The 20,475-nt window shown below is 33.7% G+C and overlaps 1 protein-coding gene across 7 annotated transcripts in view; it reads left to right on the top strand.

Annotated features, from left to right (window-relative positions):
• LOC102655072 (microtubule-associated protein futsch-like) overlaps positions 1-20,475 on the top strand; it is a 65,059-nt gene that overhangs the window by 10,885 nt on the left and 33,699 nt on the right. Inside the window, exons 1-3 of one of the 7 annotated variants that reach the window (XM_026442337.1) lie at positions 3,538-3,830; positions 4,033-4,262; positions 4,346-4,643. The exons of 3 other annotated variants lie outside the window; for them this stretch is intronic. The gene's annotated coding sequence lies outside the window, so the exon portion shown is untranslated. Of the gene's footprint in view, positions 1-3,537; positions 3,831-3,928; positions 4,263-4,345; positions 4,644-20,475 lie in introns of those variants that run through there. 3 more of the 7 variants (XM_026442336.1, XM_006568258.3, XM_016913635.2) reach the window with 3 other exon arrangements.

Genomic DNA, 20,475 nt, shown 5'->3' with positions numbered 1-20,475 from the left:
AGCACAGAATAAATCGTTGATTAAATAATAAGAGGATTACTTTTTTGAGAAGCTCAGAAAATTATGAATAGTCATTTTTTTTTTCCTTGGAGGAGAATAATTTTTAATAATTGTGAGTTTGGTATTTTGATTATTATTATTATTATTTCTTTTCCTTTGTGAGCGTCTCAGTGAGGTAACCATTAACTCGCGTCAAATCGGCATTTACCCCGTGATCTTTTCGATCCTAATAAATCCGTAGCAACTGAGCAGATGCATCTGTTGATCAATTACGAAAGACGTCCGTTTCTAATCCTTTCACTTCCTCGATCGGGGGATTCATAAATTTCATTATCTAGCGAAGATTTATGCCAATTTACGATTTAACATTAAAATGCACTAGTTTTCCTTCCACTGACCTTTCGTCAATCGCATTTATTACGATAATCAACGCCTCGATTCCAGATATCTTTTTGTATATCTGCAATATTCTCTCTTCGAAATATCGATAGATATTTTTAATATTCTATTATTCGATTAACAATTTTTTTATCTTAACATTATTATATATTAACATTATTATCTTAACATTATATTATATTAACATCTTTTTTACCTTTCAAAATTCAAAAACCCATACATCGGCGAGAAAAAACAATAATCGAAGGATCGATTGTTTTTTTTTTATCGTTTTCCACGAATTGGAAGTCTGGACAATTTATTATCGACCGAAAAAAAAAATGGCCGATCTTGTTTTCAATCGATGGAGCAGAATTGACGGAGAGGCGATCGGTTTCGCCGATAGAGGCGAATTCGAACGGCGAAACAAGAGGCAAAACGAGTGAATTGTCGCGAAGGCCATCCAGCTCACTTTTCCCTCGCACTTTTCTCAGCTGATTCTTAGCTCTCGTTGCGGCACTCTCTTTCTCTCCGCCTTCCTGTTCTGTTCTATTTTCGCGTCGCGCTCGTATATCCAGCCCAGGGAATAGCATGAATTCCAAACAGTTGGTCTCAATGCCGTGCGATCGAATTTTTTTTTTTTCCTTTTTTCTTTTTTTTTTCGTTTCAAAACCTTTGTGCTCTCTAGATCTCGATCGATCGATCGAACGCAGCGCTTAGATTAAACGCGCATTAATCTCGACAACGAAAGTAGAAACGAGCGCGTTGGCTATTGACAATTTGTAAATATCCACGTGTTAATTAGTTGAAAGGATGTAACATTGATTTTTAACGATATCTATTTTAATAATGTTTTTAATAATCCAATCAATTTTTTATCAATTTATTTGATTTCACATTCAATCTTTATTATTTTTGTTATAATATTTGATTAAATAATGAGAGGTTACTTTTTTGAGAAGCTCAAAAAATTGTGAGTAGTATATTTTCTTTTCTCCTTGGAGGGGAATAATATTTGTGATTGTGAGTTTGACAATTATTTACTGATCTATTTTGATAATAATAATAATTATTATTATACTATATGTTCAATAAATTCATCATTAATTTTAATAACATTAACATTGTATTTTTTAAGTGGTATATTAGTAATATTTTCATATTTTATTTCATTGATTAATGAAGCATTAAAATTAAAAATAAAAAAGAATCTTACAAATCTTATTTATATCAATTATTTTAATAAAAATTTATAAAAAATTAATAAATAACAAATAACATATTTATATACAGAAATAAATTCAATTCTATTTACAATAACAATCTTTATATTAATTTTTATTCTAATTTTAATAACAAAAATTATTTATATCGAAAAAAAAATAATTATATAATGACAAAATTTCTTAATTTCTCTAATTCTAACAATTTCCTTAAAATAATTACATCAACAATTTACTTTATTTTATTGTCGAGAAATGAAAATTTGGAATTTTTGAATTGTGAATCTGAAAACGACCCTTGAGATTGAGAAAAAATACTTGAACGTGTTATGTTTGTAAATTATCAATAGAAACATGACGTTGAAGAAAACAATATCGATCGATCAAGGAGCTATTAAATATAGTTTAATAATATAATAGTTTAAAGTCAACTTTATTATTAACGTAATAGAAAAAAAAAAAAAGAAATCCTGGTAGAACGATAACGATGCAAATTAATACTTTACAAGAAGATGTAGATTAATCTAGAATTACGTATGAGTTACAGATCCGGTTACTTTAAAATGTAAAATTCGATGGAAGGAACATTAATAAAAACGAATTAAAAAAACCACGCCCACGCGATTCTAATTGTCGATTTCGTTAATGTATCTTTCAGAACCGATTAATCTACACTTCCATTAACATAAATTCCTCGAAGCAGTTACAGAAAGTTTCCAAACAGGGAGCGATTGGAATAACAACAATATCAAAAATTACACCTGATGACGAGTTATTTGAGAAACGGTTTTCCCCTGTGTACAAATTACAGGGTGCCACGAGCGAGGATACATCGATCTCTACTCGCCTCTCTCTCCTCTTTCGCTGCCTCGTTCGTTGAGAAGTCAGTATTGTTAACGCGCGAGAAATCAATGCATATATATATTTATCACTTGCGATGGAAGCTTAAAAGGAAATTTAATAATTTTAATCTCCTCCTCCTCCTCTGATGATTAATATAGTGTTGTCAAATTTCTTTTCACTTCCATGAAGTTTCTTTTCTTCCTGAAGAAACTTGATTCGAGAATCAAAAAATTCCATTTCCAAATCAAATTTTTATTTATAATAATATTTTATATATTTAATTTTTATATAAATCAATGCATATATATATATTTATCACTTGCGATGGAAGCTTAAAAGGAAATTTAATAATTTTAATCTCCTCCTCCTCTGATGATGATTAATATAGTGTTTTCAAATTTCTTTTCACTTCCATGAAGTTTCTTTTCTTCCTGAAGAGACTTGATCCTTGAGGATCAAAAAATTCCATTTCCAAATCAAATTTTTATTTATAATATTTATGATAATATTTTATATATTTAATTTTTATATAAATCAATGCATATATATATTGATCACTTGCGATGGGAGCTTAAAAGGAAATTTAATAATTTTAATTTCCTCCTCCTCTGATGATGATTAATACAAAGTGTTTTCAAATTTCTTTCCTTCTTGAAGAAACTTGATCCTTGATGATCAAAAAATTCCATTTCCAAATCCAAGGAAAGAATATAATCTTCGAAGCATCGACAGAATACAAATACGTTCGACAATTGTCAACCATCTCTCTTTCTCTAAAACGAAAAAAGGAAAAAAGAGAGAGAGAGGGAGAATTTTGACACTCGAAGAACTTTCGAAAAGTTCGATGGTCGAAAATCGGTGTCCCCCGAAACTGGACACCGAAATATATTTTTCCACGGCTCCTGAATATCCTTGGACTCGGCCTCCCCTCCATTCTGGACCCGGTGATAGAGCTGTGGAGAGAGGGAGAGCGAGCGAAACGGCCGTCGGAGGGACAGAGAGGTAGAGGCTGGCCGAGCGAGCAGGAGAGAGATGGAATGGATTTCGAGCTAACAGGAGGGATAAGAAAGCCATGCACGTACTCGGTTTCCAGTGGAACGACGACTTTAGTCTGACGATCGCCTGCACCGAGCGAGGTTGACAAATCTCGAGGTGTGTTTCTTCGTGGGGCCCCCCCTCGTGCGCGTTTTCCCTCGTGTGTTGCTCGCCAATAATTCCTCCACCCTCCCTCCCTCCCCCGTCCTCCCCCTCTGACCAACCACCCCACCCCCCTCTCTGCTCTTTTATCAGTGCTCCTCCAAACCGACGATCGCAACTAAAAAGGAAAGAAAAAAACGAAAAGAAAAGAGAAATAAGGGGAGAGAGAAATTCGCGAAAGTGATACAAGTAATAATAAATCGAACGGTTTATCCCGGATATATACATATATACATATACATATACATATATATATATATATATATATATAATAAAACCAAGACGAGTTTCCTTGTCACCTGGTTGAACGATAAAAAAAAAAAAAAAAAAAGATCGCTCGAAAGTACCAACTCGCAAGACACTCTATCCTAGAAGTAGAGTCTTGTTCCAGAGTCGGTTCTCCAGGTGTTTGGAAACCGATCTCGGCACGTGTCGCCCCAGGAATTCGTAACTCGAAGAAATCGTCGACGTGTTCTGTGCAATCGCGGTTATTTTCGTGCCCGCGGAGAAATAGGGAGAGGGAGAAAGAAAGAGAGAGAGAGAGAGAGAGAGAGAGAGAAAGGAGAGGGGAAGAAAGTGTTTACCCGTTTACAGTGACTGATACTCAGGTGCATATAGAAGGTAATAACACCGCCGAGTACGAGTTACATATATATATATATATATATATATATATATATATAAAAATATCAATGGTGTTCGAGATTCGATCGAAACGATGAGGAACTTGTGGGTGTTTGGACACGATGACTCGTGCTGCCCGTTGTGAGGAATACCCTGTGCGGTAACATGCGCGAGATCCTGCGTGCTTCAAGGGACAGATAGCTCGTCCTCGTCGAGGAGAATTCCCCTCCTCCTTCTCCATCCCCCTCCCTCTCTTCCCCCTCTCCTCCCTTCTTCCTCCTCCTCCCCCCCTCCTCCCTCCGCGCTGCTGCTGATACCCAACAGCTGAGAACCCAGCCAGAATCTTGAAAGGATTAATCGAGCGGGATACCACCACAGGTTCGTCGATTTTCTTTTCATTCTTCTCGATTCGATCTCGATTTTCAACTCGATCGTATCGAGTTAATCTCTCGAATGATTACCTCCTTTCTTTTTTTTTTTTTTTTTTTTTTTTTTTTTTTTTTTTTTTTTTTTTTTTTTTACTTTTCACTTATTACTTTATTATTATGGTAGTAATTCCGTATACATGAGATTCCGAGATATGTCGAGACGATAGGATATGGAGGTTATATTAATAAGTTTCCGCTTATAAGGATTTGTTTAATTATCTATCGTGTTTGAAATTGGTATAGCCATTAATCGTATAGGATTGAAAATAATATAATGGAAAAATTTTGATTTAAATAATGAGTTAAGTTGGCCAGCATTAGTTTTCCTTATGACATTCTCAAATGGTTATTCGTTACGTGCTAATAATAGCCTGTGGGTATTTTCGAATTATCGTGTTGAGGTAGCCTGTTTGCTTATATTATAATTCCATAAACATTTATAGACTTCTAATCATTATTATTTTTGATAAGATTCTCCATAAATTTCTATCTATTATCGAACAAGTATTCAATATATTTATATATATATATATATATATATATATATATATATATATATATATATATATATATATATAAAACGCATAATGACACAAGCAGGATTTCTTTTCATCGTCGCTTTATTCCCTTCTAAATTTTCTGGGGAAATAAAATTTCGGAAAATGATTAAAAATAAGCCAAGCATCACTTTTACGCTGATAATGTTCACAATAAACGCACAATAGGCCGCAAAAATCTTCAAATTGCAAGACCGATCAACAAGAAATTACAGACATCGTATAAACCGAACACTTATCATTGCTTCACTTCCTCGCTCAGTTTCTTGCCAAATAGCCCATACATCTTGACACACGTCCATTAAAACACCCGTCCAACAGCACCGCTATTTCCTCAACTAGAATTGAAATTGATCACCATGTACCATGTACAAGTGGAACGATACATCTTTGAATCTATCGAATCCAACGATTCACTGCAAAACAGTGAGCAAGTATGGATTCAATTACACCATTGGTTGCTCTGGAAACCATATCTCTGGTGAGAATACGTTTGCACGAATCCTGCCTCGATCGGTAAAAAAGGATACGCTAAATTATACGCAGAACCGTCTCCTACTTAGCGAGAGATAATAAGATGAACGTAAGGTGACAGAATCGATATACGTATCAATTGTATCGATTAATTTTTGACGTGGGAGGAAAATTAAACGTTCTAACCTTTTTCTTTAAATTTTTGAAACACATTTTTTGGAAACATTTTGACCGATAGTGTACAAGTGGTAAGGAGATTGCACCTTCCCTGGCAGGAGGATTTTTTCGCGGGCAGGGTCTGGCAGTCAGGTTAGCCACCTGTTGCATAAGGGAATCCCCCACCGAACGTTAGTGTGGAATCTTTATTTTTGTTTAGCGGGCCGCGACGGCCGCGTGGCATTAAGAAAGCGTGCCTCGCTGATGTCACTGATTGACGACCGCGTGAAGACAATTTAACGGGGATTCTCCTTACGTTTCGTGTTGCGTATTGGAGCCGTGAAACGAGCGCCATAAGCAATTGAAAGTCGATGACGCGGATTCTTCGAAAGGAATTATTTGGATGGCGTAATTAGAAATGAAATTTCTTTTTCATTCTTTCAGCAATGAATGGATGGGATGAAAGTTGATGATCGTGCGATGGATTTCGTTTAAATTGAATGGAAGTTTTTTTCTTTTTTTTTTTTTTTTTGAAAGCTCGAATATGCTTTATATCTTTTAACGAGGAATTAATTTTACTTTTTTCGGGGATGTGACGCGATAATATTTTTCACATGCATGTTTTTTAATTTTCAATCAATCGATTTTTTTTTTTCTTTCCTTTTTGATTAATCTATTTCGGAAGTGTACAATATGTTGCAGCACGAGGAAAAGGAAAGGTTGTACGGATTCCTGCGTAATCGTCACACCGCTCACGTTCGCGTCACGTGGATTTATTAGCATATTTAGAACGAGGCATCGACTTCGATAGAAACGATAATACGCAAGCTGCGCTTTGATTTATGTGGCAGAACTCGCCACATAAAGTGAAACGGAACTCTTAGATTTCTCGTTGTTAGATAACGTCGCGAGAATGCTTTCTTATTTAAGCCGCGGAGAAACGCCGCGATCTTGATTGTGAATCGGCAACGATAAATCTGACAAATAATCAATAATAGAATAGAACCTCGTCCATCGATATTTCGTTGAAGAATTTAAGGATCGAATAAAAATTCTCGGAACAAATATAACGAATTTGATAAAATCTTTAATGTTAAAAATGTTTAAATAATTACAAGATAATTTAATTTATAATTATTATACGTTATTAAAATATAAGTAAAGTATATACATATCGAGATCTGTCAAGGAAGGAGGAAGAGAATGTATCGAGAATCGATCTCTCACGATCGCTGCTCATCATCATCGATCATTCTCCTCCTCTCTTTTTACCATCTTTCCACTCGAGCGAAACGAGGAAAAGAATCAACCTGACGATAACTTTCTACCAATTAGAAATCAACGATAGCCATGAAACGATCTCGATTTTCTTCCATTCCACGCGAACGTTTATCCAAATTAAATCTGGATGAAAATGATGGTTCAGCTCGTACGAACAAAATCCCCTTCTAATTTTCTTTTTTTTCCCTCCACAATCTAATACTCGTTTACAACGAGGAAAAAAGAAACATACATAGATAGATATTTTATTGGATCTGCTTAATAAAATCGGTTTCGTAATCCTTGCCAACTCGAGGAAACTAATAGAGAGGTAAAATTGAGAGAGGTTTCAAAAATAATTTGAACAATTTATTTCGTTCGATTTTAAATGTAGGAAAGAGTAGATAGAAAAATTTATCTTTCTAATCTTGGCTGCTGTCGCGATTTATCGGAGATTTTATACCAAATTTCGTATTTGGCGCCATTTATGTACTTAGGTTTCTTCGCGGGGCACAATGAGCCACGTAATCGAAGGGATAGCGTAAATTCCATTGTTCGCCGTTTCAATTTATGCGGCTCAATTCGACACAATAATTTATTGTTCAGCCCGTGAATGAACGCCTTTCTCCACTGCTGGACCACACCAGTGGAACCGGTTTAGAACCGTGAATCGTCTGTTCGGTTATCGAATCGATCCACCAGCGGAGGAGGAAATTATTTTCATTAATGAAAATCCTCTCTGTATGTATATATATATTATAACCAATTAACTGAAGGTTTCGATGAACTTGCACGATTCTCGTGTGTGGACAAATATAACCGATCGACATGGCTAGTTATCGTGTTTGGCTTTGAGAATTTCGAAGAGTACCTCCAAAAAAAGTAACAACCAATGTAACAACCAATGTTAATTTACTTTGTACTGAGAGAAAAAATAGTTATTAATTAATTAAAACGAAGGAAAAAATATTATAACAAAGACGATAATATATAATTGTTTTAAAGGATTTAAAAATAATTATTTGCGATAGATGGTGATAAGGAGAAGAAGATTGGTTGATAATTTAATTTTAAACATTTCCAAAGAAATTTGAATGAAAAACGAAGGAAAAAATATTATAATAAAGACAATAATATATAATTGTTTTAAATAATTTAAAAATAATTATTCGTGATAGATGGTGATAAGAAGAAGGAGGTTGATAATTTAATTTTAAACATTTCCAAAGAAATTTGAATGAAAAACGAAGGAAAAAATGTTATAATTAAGATGATAATATATAATTGTCTTAAATAATATTAAATTTAAAAATAATTATTCGTGATAGATAGTGATAAGAAGAAGAAGGTTGGTTTAATTTAATTTAATTTTAAACGTTTCCAAAGAAATTTGAATGAAAAGAATTGAACGAAAAGAAAAAAATTATCGAGAAATTATGGTGGCAGTTATGGTGAAAAGATTCGGCAAGAAATGAACTGGGATGGGATTTCTGGCTGGCATAAGTTACATAAAATCCCCGTTTCCGAATCGAAACAGAGAAATCTATCTGGAGGGACTATCGAGGCGGGCTGCGGCAACAAGAAGACCAGAACTATCGCCAGCAGGGATAGTTGCTGGACAACTAACTGGGTAACCAGTTAGCTTTCGTTTTCGATAACCACTTGTTCAAATGTCTGCATTCTTTCTAAAGGTCGGTAATCGTGCGTAAGAAATCGTGTTCCCAATGAGAAAGATCGCGAGGGAACCGGAGTTGGGTTAAAAATTTCGATCTACTTCATGGCGATCTCGATTTTGATCCCGATTGGCCTGCCGATCTCTTTCCATTTCCTCGTTCCTACCACAAATTCTACCACAATACTCGCGCTTCAGCTGAAATAATCTGCGAATAATAAAAAATAGAAGCTAAAATAAAAGGAGCTATTGAACTTTTGTCACCGATTTTTAAGAAAATCGCGAATAGAGTGGAATTAAATATTGTATTATAAATTTTGTAAAAAGGTGTAATGAATATTTTCGATATTTTCGAAACTCCAATGAATTCTCCAAATTCGAATCGATCTCAAATTTCAAGATTATATCAAACTTACAACAGGAAATTACGTAACTGACGAAAACTGGATTTCTTGGGTAATCGAGCGAAATGAAAACATATATATATATATATGTACACGTGTGTGTGTATATATATGCATGTACATGCAAATGCGCCATTTGCTCCAGCTTTTGGAATAATATATTCTTGTCAATTTTGTTATCACTCGCCGATTTCACCGAATTTCCATCGAGAAACGAAGAGAGATTTCTTTATGGCGCTGATTAATAATTTTTTCTTTCTTTCCTTGGATAATTATATGGAATAATATATTCTTGTCAATTTTGTTATCACTCGTCGATTTCACCGAATTTTCATCGAAATTTTTCTTTTCAAAATATAAGTCAGAAAAATGTATTCGAAGAGAGATTTCTTTATGGTGCTGATTAATAATTTTTTTGCTCATTTCTTTTTTTTCTTTTTCCCTTGGATAATTCTATGGAATAATATATTCTTGTCAATTTTGTTATCACTCGTCGATTTCATCGAAATTTTTCTTTTCGATGAAAATATAAATCAGAAAAATATATTCGAAGAGAGATTTCTTTATGGCTGATAATAATTTGTTTGCTGCTTTTCTTTTTTTCCTTTTTCGCGTCTTGGATTATTCTTATGGAATATGGAATATATAATTCTATGGAATATGGAATATATGGAATAAATATAGAATATAATTATATGGAATAATATATTCTTGTCTATAATTTTGTTATCACTCGCTGATTTCACCGAAATTTCATCGAAATTTTTCTTTTCAAAATATAAGAAAAAGTCGGAAAAATGTATTCAAGAAACGAAGAGAGATTTCTTTATGGCGCTGATTAATAATTTTTTTCTTTCTTTCCTTGGATAATTATATGGAATAATATATTCTTGTCAATTTTGTTATTACTCACCGATTTCATCGAAATTTTTCTTTTCGATGAAAATATAAATCAGAAAAATGTATTCGAAGAGAGATTTCTTTATGGCGCTGATTAATAATTTGTTTGCTGCTTTTCTCTCTTTCCTTTTTTCGCGAGATTTTTTTTTCTCTCTTTAATTATATCATATAAACAGACAGCGAGATTTATGATATTTTCCTTTACGTTTTATGCAATATTTATCAACGAAAAAAATTCCCGTTCCAGAGCACCAGTTTAGAAAGGCGGCAAGAAGCAAAGAAGCTTTTTCCTCCGTTCTTTTTTTTTTTTTTTCTTTTTCTTTTTCTTCTGACTTTGCTCCATTCGCCCGTCGATCGATAGCTCTCTAACCGATAATCGATACCTCGTTACGCAAGCAAGGTTTTTTTTACCCCTTGTGAAATGCATTGTGGCACTTTCCCGAATGTGTCGTATTACGGAAAGAACCGTTCTCACTCTTCATTCTTCCTCTCTTTCTCTTCCTCCTTTTCCCTTAAATCCATCCCTGATCAAGAAATTTTTCTTTCTTCGCTTCTTACTTTTTCATTCTTGTCGTTGATTATATTCGAAGTTGAAGAGAGAGGAGAATTTTCAGTTTCAATAATATAATTAAAAAAAAAGTAACTTGATTTGTTAGTCAAAGGAATTTAAATTGAAACGATAATGGAAGATAATGATAATAATATTTTTATATTTAAAAATGAAAAGATCGAGTTGATATTAATATTATACGAATAATACGAATTAATATTTTAATTATTAAACGTGGCTGTGTAAAATCAGCCATATCAGCAATATTTTTATTTATCATCTTCATTCAGACCCTGCAAGCTAGTTTAGAATAGTACGAATTAATATTTTAATTATTAAACGTGGCGTGTAAAATCAACCATTAGGAATATCAGCAATATCTTTATTTATCATCTTCATTCAGACCCTGCAAGCTAGTTTAGAATAGTACGAATTAATATTTTAATTATTAAACGTGGTGTGTAAAATCAACCATTAGGAATATCAGCAATATCTTTATTTATCATCTTCATTCAGACCCTGCAAGCTAGTTTAGAATAGTATGAATTAATATTTTGTAAAATCAGTCATATCAGCAATATTTTTATTTATCATCTTCATTCAGAAGCAAGCTAGTTTAGAATTCTTCGAGTTATTTCCAAGTCCTTTAAGTTTAATCGATCCAATTACACTGACGATAAGATTCGATAAGATGGAATGGAAGAAGGAAAACAGGATCATATTCTACTTGAGATCTACTTGAGTAGAAATGAATCGTTGGGATTAAATACTTTGATTGAGGTTGACGAAGACAGTGGCCATTACGTGACAACTCTCTGATATATACATATATATACAGCTTCTGCAATGAAATTACAATTTTCAAAAATTACGTCTGAAGATACGTTTGAAAATGAAGAGCTCTCTTTCGAGAATATAATTGAAATTTATTTGAAGAAAAATAAACGGGCCTGAAAAATAAGTTTTCCTCTGGCTTCTATTATTTCGTTTCCGAGAAGATCGATTTCTAAAATGCCTGTGGCATTTTTATCGCATTAAAAAAAACTATAAATCCCAACTTTCTACCATACCACGCCAAATAATATTTTCGTGTATTGTAATCGTAGAGAAGGAATTGAAATTATCGTTTGTCCGTTTGTCTCATTTATTGCACCGATTCAGAGTTATTATTAATTATTCGATGAACGATGAGGAGTGGAGCAGAAATTGATACAAATGGCTCGATAGATCACACTTTATCTTCCGCCATCTACGATACGATGGCGACATCTATATTCCATTCCATGATTCTAATAGATTTAGATAGATTAGATTAATCTAATAGATTAGATTAGATAGATTCTTTAGATAGATTCGAGACTGAATTCTTGCAAGCACCTTGGCATCCAGATTCTTCGCTGCTGTTCATTTCCTTTGTTGTCGAATTTCGAAAGGATTACTTCTTGATTATTTTGGTTTTTATTTTTCGTTGATCGAATAAAAGAGACGAAAAGTTAGGAAAGGTTTTTCTCAGAGGAGAAAGATTTCTGTCGGGACTTTTGATTTCTATAAAATTTCGTGAAAAGAATTTTCCTTATTTATATAATTTTTGAAATCGTGTGTACAAAGTATTCGTGATGTTTGAATTTCTACTATTGTGTGATCTTTTAAATTATGAATTCTCAAACTTTTACAGAAGAATCGTGAAATGCAATTCTTTCAGACAAATCTGTTTTATAAAACAGAGGATCTGAAACTGTTATCAGTTTCGAAATGATTGAGGAATCGTGATAGTTGGCCATAATTCGGTTCAACTGAATTAGTATTTTTATTTATTCATGCTATATTTAAATTATTAATATTTATATGTATTGGAAGATATATACATTATATATATTATATAGGAATCAGGATATTCGTTTATATTATATTTATCCATTAAAAAGAATAATTATTATTTATTTCCATTTTTAGTAGGATATTATTCTAAAGATTTAATTATTGAAAATATTTTTCTTAAGAAAAATAACTTATCCTTCAATGATTAATTTAATTGTTGGGACAATTTTCCACTGTTTCTTATTCATTTCGAATGATTTTAGGATCAACACAAGGATCAACCGATCTCGAATCGCTTCATCTTCGTTGTTTAAGGTGGATACTTCGTTCCTCCTCACGTTTCACGTTGGAACAAGAGTTTACGAGGCAGTGACGAGATTCGTGGCAGGCCACGAATAAGTAGAACGGTTTTACGATTGACTTTTCTCCCGACATTGACATCTAAAAGTATCCAAGGTCTTAAAGTTTTCGTCCTATATATCCAATTCTTAAAGTTTCGAGTCTTAAAGTCTTAAAGTTTTCCTATCCCAGATTCATTTCGACAAGACTCGAATAGAATCTCGAATGGATTCAGTGATTCTCTCTCTTTCAAGTTTCAAAGTAAAGATTCTTCTGGATGCAATCTGAAGCTCGAATCAATGCAATTATTGCTCCAAATAAATTATGGATTATCTCGAAGAATTTGAACATCGAAGCGAAAACGAAGGATGGATTCGATTGTGAAGAAATGCTCAGCATTTCAACTTGTGTCTCGTGCAGAGAAATTTAGAGGATCGTGGAACAAGGGTTAGGTGTTGTGTTCCCGGCCGATTGACATCATCGACAGAGATTTTTCGAAAAAGAGAAAGTGGCTGTGTAATGGCCGTAAGAATTCGTGCCAATGTATCGTTAAAAAAAAATAACTAATATCCGTATTCGCATAAACACGTCAAATTGACGAAGAATAGCAGATAATTTAGATGGGTTGTGAAAGTGAAAATGACTTGGATGGAAGAATTCTCCCATTTTAATTACTTTTTGCTTCATTTTTCTTCTTTCTTTTTTTTTTTTTGGCGTCCAATCAAGAATTCGAATCGTTCTCGAAAAACGTCTTTTCTAAATATAGAAAATATAAGAAAAATTCTAAATCGTTCAACTTTTTTTTAAACTTGGATTCTAAACTTGGAACGTTTACGATATTGCATCTACTTTTTTCCTCCCCTTCCTTTCTCTTCCTTAAACAGTTGCTATGATTTATATATACAAAAAAAAAAAAGAAAAGAAAAGGAATTCGATATTAGCCGACGAAATGCAATAGAAACGTGCCGCGACACCTCTAACGAATTCTAATGAATTCCTCGAAACAAGTGGTTGGCGAAACGAGAGCCGGCCTGATTTATGGCGTGTTCGATTTTTACGCCGTGCAACACGTGCAATACCTCGAACGAAAATACGAGAGCCGAATATAATCCTCGCTGATGGCTCGCCGATTATATTCCCCTCCTCGAGGAGAGAATTTGGAAAAATGAAATTTTTTCGAAGATCGAGAGCGAAAAATCGATATTTCACGGAACGTTTTTGTACAACGATTTATTATATTTTTATTAAACGACGTATACATAAATGGATTACAAATGATCTGCGATTTTAATTCCCTTCGTGGTAATATCGATTCTGGAATAATTCTTTGCCTTTTGAATTAATCCATTCGTGGAGATTTTGTAAATTTCACACTTGAAAAGAATTTCGAAAATGTTTCTTAAGATTCAATTGCTTGAATATTTATTTTCGAACATCGAATTTTGTTAAATTCACTTCTTATGATCATTTTCAAAATCAATAATACTTTATATCAAGTTGTAACACAATAAATCACTTAATTCGTACATCAACTAAAAAGAATCTTATTTAATTAGCTACTATTTTTTTAACCGAAACGTCATAAAAATCTTAGGAAATTTGAAGAAGACATTAAGGAGATTTGTCGTCCAAAAAAAAGTTGAGAAAAAAGGGGCGATAATCCGGAGAATACCTGGGAGAAGAATCGTGCAAAGTGGTTGGACGAGGCGCATACTCATGCATACCCTTCTGCCTGATAAATAAACGAAATTATTATTCCAACCAGGAACGGTTTATCCGTCCTTTGTATGTTAATAAACCCGCGGAGCCTCGCGGAATCGTTGAAAATATTGTCGCTCGAATTCCTCGAGAGGGGGGGAGCATTTTGAAATTGTAATAAGGATAACCGGGTATCCGTATTGGCGATCAACAAATCGCCCATTTAAGCGCAATCGAGCGGAGAGATTTGTTTTGTACATGTAACAATTTACATAATCCGAGGCGGCAATCGCCGGCTCGAGCGGTGGCCAAAGCTCGAATGGACGCCCGTCCGACGTATGGATGGAAAAGTCGACGAAAGTCTGGCTGACTTTTCTCTCTCTCTCTCTCCCTCTCTTTTTCTCCCTCCTTCTCGCTCTCCCTGCGCGATCGGCGCATGCGCGCAGCCAGCGTCAGTACACAGCGCCGAGCTGTGTACCAAGTTATTGGTTTCGCTATTATCGTAACTGCAATTTCTTCTGTCCGTACTAGTTTTATAATAGGCAACTTATTGTTCGTTTACGATTGACATCGCTTCGAGGTTTTCAGGTTTATGGCCGAAAGTAATGGATTCTAAAAATAAATTGCACGATGTCATAGTTTATGCTTGCGTTCGGGGAAATATGTATTTCTTAAGTGGCTCGTTATTATTTATTTATTTTTGGTGTGCGATGTGCGTCTGAGAATTCAGATACAGGCAGAATATCGACAGAGTATGCGTGTATATATATATATATATATATAAATGTTTAAAAATTTGTATTTCAAAATTTGATTAAATGATATTTCTTGAGAATTAAAAAAAATATATGTTCTTAGAAATTCAAGAATATTCAGAATTTAGTAAGAAGAAAAGATCGTATTTTCATCGTTGTGACTCGCTGCAACGCGTGTTCATCCCGCATGCAATCGCGAGTTTGCAACGAGCATGATGGCTGGTTGAAAGCAGAGCGAATCTCCATTCTCTTTCTCTCGTAGATGTACGATTTCGTGGCGCGGCTCTGCCTTCCTCGGATGTTACGCTTCGATCCGGGACGATTTTATGGAAAGTGAAAGCAAACGCAGAATCGTCTGATCAATTAGTCTTTGTCTAAATCGTCCGATCATTCCCACGATTCCTAGAATCCAACCAACCACTCTTAGATCCTCCTCAAATAATATATAAATAAATGATCCCTCGTCCTGAATATTTTCTTTCAATTGAACGAATTAAACAATTTACTTATTAAAAAGAACTTGAAACAAAGTTTAAAAGTAATGAAAAATTTAAAAATTGGAATCCAAATCGATCCATTTCGAGTAACAAAATTATCGATGACTTTTTCACATACACAATTTTCTTAGACATCTTCTTCTTCTGGCGAGAAAACAGAAGTAGTCCACGTCTAGATCCACGTCTCCCATCGATCCCGAGCTTGATTTATGGATCCACTTGACTGGATTCCGTGAGCTCGACGAAGTTTTCGCATTTTTGCTTCGGGACCGTTGTGATAAAGATCGATTAGGTAAGAGAAGACACGGCTAAGAGGCGATCAGCGATGGCTGATAATTAACCGGTTGCGTAAGGCTGCATGGAAAGCAATGGGACGGATCGTCGCTTCGGATGAAACTGTGTGTCGACTTACCACGTGCTTATCCTAGCGGAGGATCGACGAGGGATTGATACACTTAACCAGTGTTTCTCAACCAATTTTATGTTAATAAAATTGTATTAAAATTTCGTGTTTAATGCGACGAAAAATTCATTAAAAAAAAAAATCTAAATTTCTCTCCGCCTAAAAATTAATTGGACGAATTTAATGAATTTGTAATTTCGAAATTATTATTGCGTTATATATCATTGCTCCTTTACACGAGTTGACAAATTAACAAAAATCTGGATTTACACGTTCTCGCCATTCACACAATCGCTCAAAATTCATTTAAAAAAAAAATCTAAATTTCTCTCCACCTAAAATTAAAATTAAAAATTAATTGGACGAATTTAATGAATTTGTAATTTCGAAATTGTTATTGCGTTATACATCATTGCTCCTTTACACGAATAAGAAATTAACAAAAATCTGGATCCGATTTACACGTTCTCGCCATTCACACAATCGCTCAAAATTCATTTAAAAAAAAAATCTAAATTTCTCTCCACCTAAAATTAAAATTAAAAATTAATTGGACGAATTTAATGAATTTGTAATTTCGAAATTATTATTGCGTTATACATCATTGCTCCTTTACACGAATAAGAAATTAACAAAAATCTGGATCCGATTTACACGTTCTCGCCATTCACACAATCGCTCTTAATAATAACTCGCTACTAACTCGTCCTCGACGAGTCGTTAACTCTCTGGGAGGTTTAACTCGCCTGCTCGTTGCAAACTTCGAACTCGAGTCGTAACGGTAGAAAGAGAAGAGAAGAGAAGAGAAGAGAAGAAGAAATAAAAATTTTAAATTCCTTAAAGGAAACCTCTCTCGTAAAAGTGTGCAATAAAAATGGCAAAGCGTTTCCTTGAACGGGCGAAACCACCTTACAACCATTCTCGTTCCAATCTCGACCACATTACAATATTCCCAACGTCATCAAGCGTCGTCAAGTGTCAAGGTGATGCGAATAAATCGGCCGTTTCCGAGCGGGAGCATCCCTTTTCCACTTTCTAAACCTGATCGATCGATCGATCGATCGATTCGTCTCGAAGAAAACGTGATACACTTCTTCCAAAGTATCATTGACCGAGGATTTCAGAGCTTCTCCCTCGTTTCCGGATATCGATCGCCTCGCGTGTCGATCCTCGTCCTCTGTGATCTGGATCCCCGCTCGAAGTTTCCTTCGACTTTCTAATGCGAATTCAAGTTTCGCAATTTTCTTTTTTTTTTTTTCTTCTTTTTAAACGAAAACTTTATTCGAGAATCGATAATAATAATAATAATAATAATATGGAGATAGATAAACGTTTAAGATTGATTTTCTGGTTTTAGTTTCTGTTTTTCCTTCTTTTGGAAACTGGAGAGTATATTATTGTAATTATATTGTATATTATTATATCTAATGCGAATTCAAGTTTCGCAATTTTATTTTCTTTTTTTTTTCTTCTTTTTAAACGAAAAGTTTATTCGAGGATCGAATAATTTATATAATAATAATAATAATAATAATATGGAGATAGATAAACGTTTAAGATTGATTTTCTGGTTTTAGTTTCTGTTTTTCCTTCTTCTGGAAACTGGAGAGTATATTATTGTATATTGTAATTATATTGTATATTATTGTATTGAAAGTATATAATTGTAATTGAACGTAAACATAGTAATTTGGATAAAATCGAGGTGTTACGTAATTGAAATATCTTTATGAGTTTATTATTTATATACTCGATTATCAATTATTATAAATTATTCTTAAATTACTGTCTTAATTATTATCATGAAAATTTGTGATCGAAAATATGCAATTGCTTTTGTTTCTGTGCGATTTTTTTTTCTTTTAATTTAATTATTTTTGGAACAGGGATCGAAATGATCGATTATGAAACGATCTGGTTAGAAGTGGTTTGCAACGAATTCATTCGTGGTCCATCCACCGGTCACTCCAGACGTCCTTGAACGTTCTACTTTCGAAAACAGAAAGAAAAAGGCGGAAAGGAACGGAAAGATGCAAATGGGGTGGAGGGGGGACGTTCAACATTTCGTTAAACGTTTCGTTTTTGAATTCGAATTCACGCTCGATTTCGAATTCACTTTCTTCCTCTTCGAATTGGAATGTCGTGTGAAAAATTGAAAAGAATCGAATAATGCTTCAAAAATTTCGAGAAGGAGGAGGAAAAATTAAATATTCTTTACCACAAAATGTTACATATATATTTATAAGACAGTTTGTAATCGATAATGTAAAAGAATCTTTTGGTTAAATTTCATTTTCCAAACGGTAGAAAGTATACTGAAGAGGATTTATTGAAATTACGTAAAAATATTTCAAAGAATTTTGAAGCGAGATTTCATCAAAAAAGAGAGGGGGGGGGGAAAAAACTGCATATTTGTTAAGTAATAACAAGGAAGAATAAGATACGTACGAAAATCATTGTTCGTTGTAAAAACGTACATTTATGTAAGATAATTTATTTTATTTATGGATACGTTTATGAAAGTTGAAAAATGCGATTTTTCCTTTCTTACATAAAAAAAAAAAAAAAGAAAAAAGAAAAAATCTATAAAACCGTGAAACACATATATTATTATTATAGCATTTAAAAGCGATTAAAACCATCTTTTTCATTTCTCTTTATTTCTTGGGGAAAATATTGAACCTAAAAAAAAAAAAAAAAAAAAGAGAAGAAGAAACAGAAATGCACGATTATAATCGCGTGATGGATGGTTGCGATGATAAAATTAACCGTATGATTTTCTGGCAAGTGGTCGAGAAGAAGGCGTGGCATCGATCGTTTTTAAACTGTGCAACCGTTCGCGATACAGAAATCGGGGAAAGTCGTTCGCCATGGAAACGAGTCACGGCCGATGTGCCGGTTTTACGTAAGGTGAAAATCGTCTTTAAGGCGAAAGGGCGCAAAGGAGAAGGAGGGGGGGGATAGAGCGTGAATTCTTCTTCTGCGTGAATCACATTTTTCGAATAGCTTCCATTGTATCGCGTTCCTTCCATGAGAATGCAAAAAGAAGAAGAAGAAGAATCCGTTAGAATCGTGTTTACTACTTCAAACTAGCGAGGAAAACATCATCGAGCAAGGTGTTTGTTTCGCTTCCATCTTTTATGATCCCTCTTGCGATTCATTCGAAACGAATCGTAATCTAGGGAATTAATTATTATCACTAGTTCCTTGAACCCGATAAAAAGAAAGATCTTAAACATTTATTCGTTCCAATATAGTTGTATATGGATTATAAAATATGGACAGTAGAAATTTAAGAGATAAAAAAGACAAGAGAATGAAAAATAGATTTCTTGAAAAGCAATGTATGTATAATATATTACATTGTAAAATCACAAATAGTGATAAATCAAAATAAATTGTAGAATTAATCTTTCTACAATTATTATATTAATTAAAATAATTTTCCAATCAATTTATCATTTTCTTCCAATCCTTTGAAAGATAAGAGGAAATCTAGTAAAAATTAAGTAAATAGAATTATATATCGTTAGAAATATTGTTAAAAAATCCATCCAGAGAATTTCTTCTGGCTAATTCCAAGACAAGGTGACATGAAATTCCGATCGGTCGAAATCTCTTACGATTGGTTACGGTACAAGAGACGAAAGAGACATACCTCATCAAGAATTGCACGCACGTTAATGGCGGCCGTGTTCCACGATTTTGTATTCACCGCGCAGGACCTTCATGATCGGCGAAGAGAGGAAAATGGTCGGTGGACGTTTTCGTGACACGCTATGCGAAATACACGGAATACCACACGGTATCGGTTTTATTGCTGTTACAAGATCTGATGAAACTGTTTAATGAATTTCTCTTGTTGTGTCCCTTTCCACTGTGTCTCTGTCGAATAATATTTTCATGATTTTAACAATGTTTGACGCCGTTTGAAAATATTTGACGATGTTTGAAGACGCGGTAATTGGTTTGATTCGATCGAGAAAAATAATGGATAATTAAAAATTAAAAATAATTTGAATTTTTATGAATTTAAGAAAGAGTTTATTAATTGAAATTTTAATAATTTTTTTCGTTTCGAAATTGATAAAAATGAAACTGTGAATAAAACTATTGCAAAAGAATTATTTTGCTCGAAAGTATTTAGTTAGATACGTTATATATAGATCTAGTAGATGGAAATTTCATTTGGAGGAGTTCCATATTAGATTGCAAGAAAGTTTTCCTTCTTTCACTTTCCACCAAAAGAATTATTTCCTCGACACCGTTTCCAGATCATACATCATCATTTTTCACTCT

This window comes from Apis mellifera, linkage group LG8 (assembly GCF_003254395.2).
Source record: "Apis mellifera strain DH4 linkage group LG8, Amel_HAv3.1, whole genome shotgun sequence".
Lineage (NCBI taxonomy): Eukaryota > Metazoa > Arthropoda > Insecta > Hymenoptera > Apidae > Apis > Apis mellifera.
This window is presented reverse-complemented; position numbering and strand designations above follow the sequence as displayed.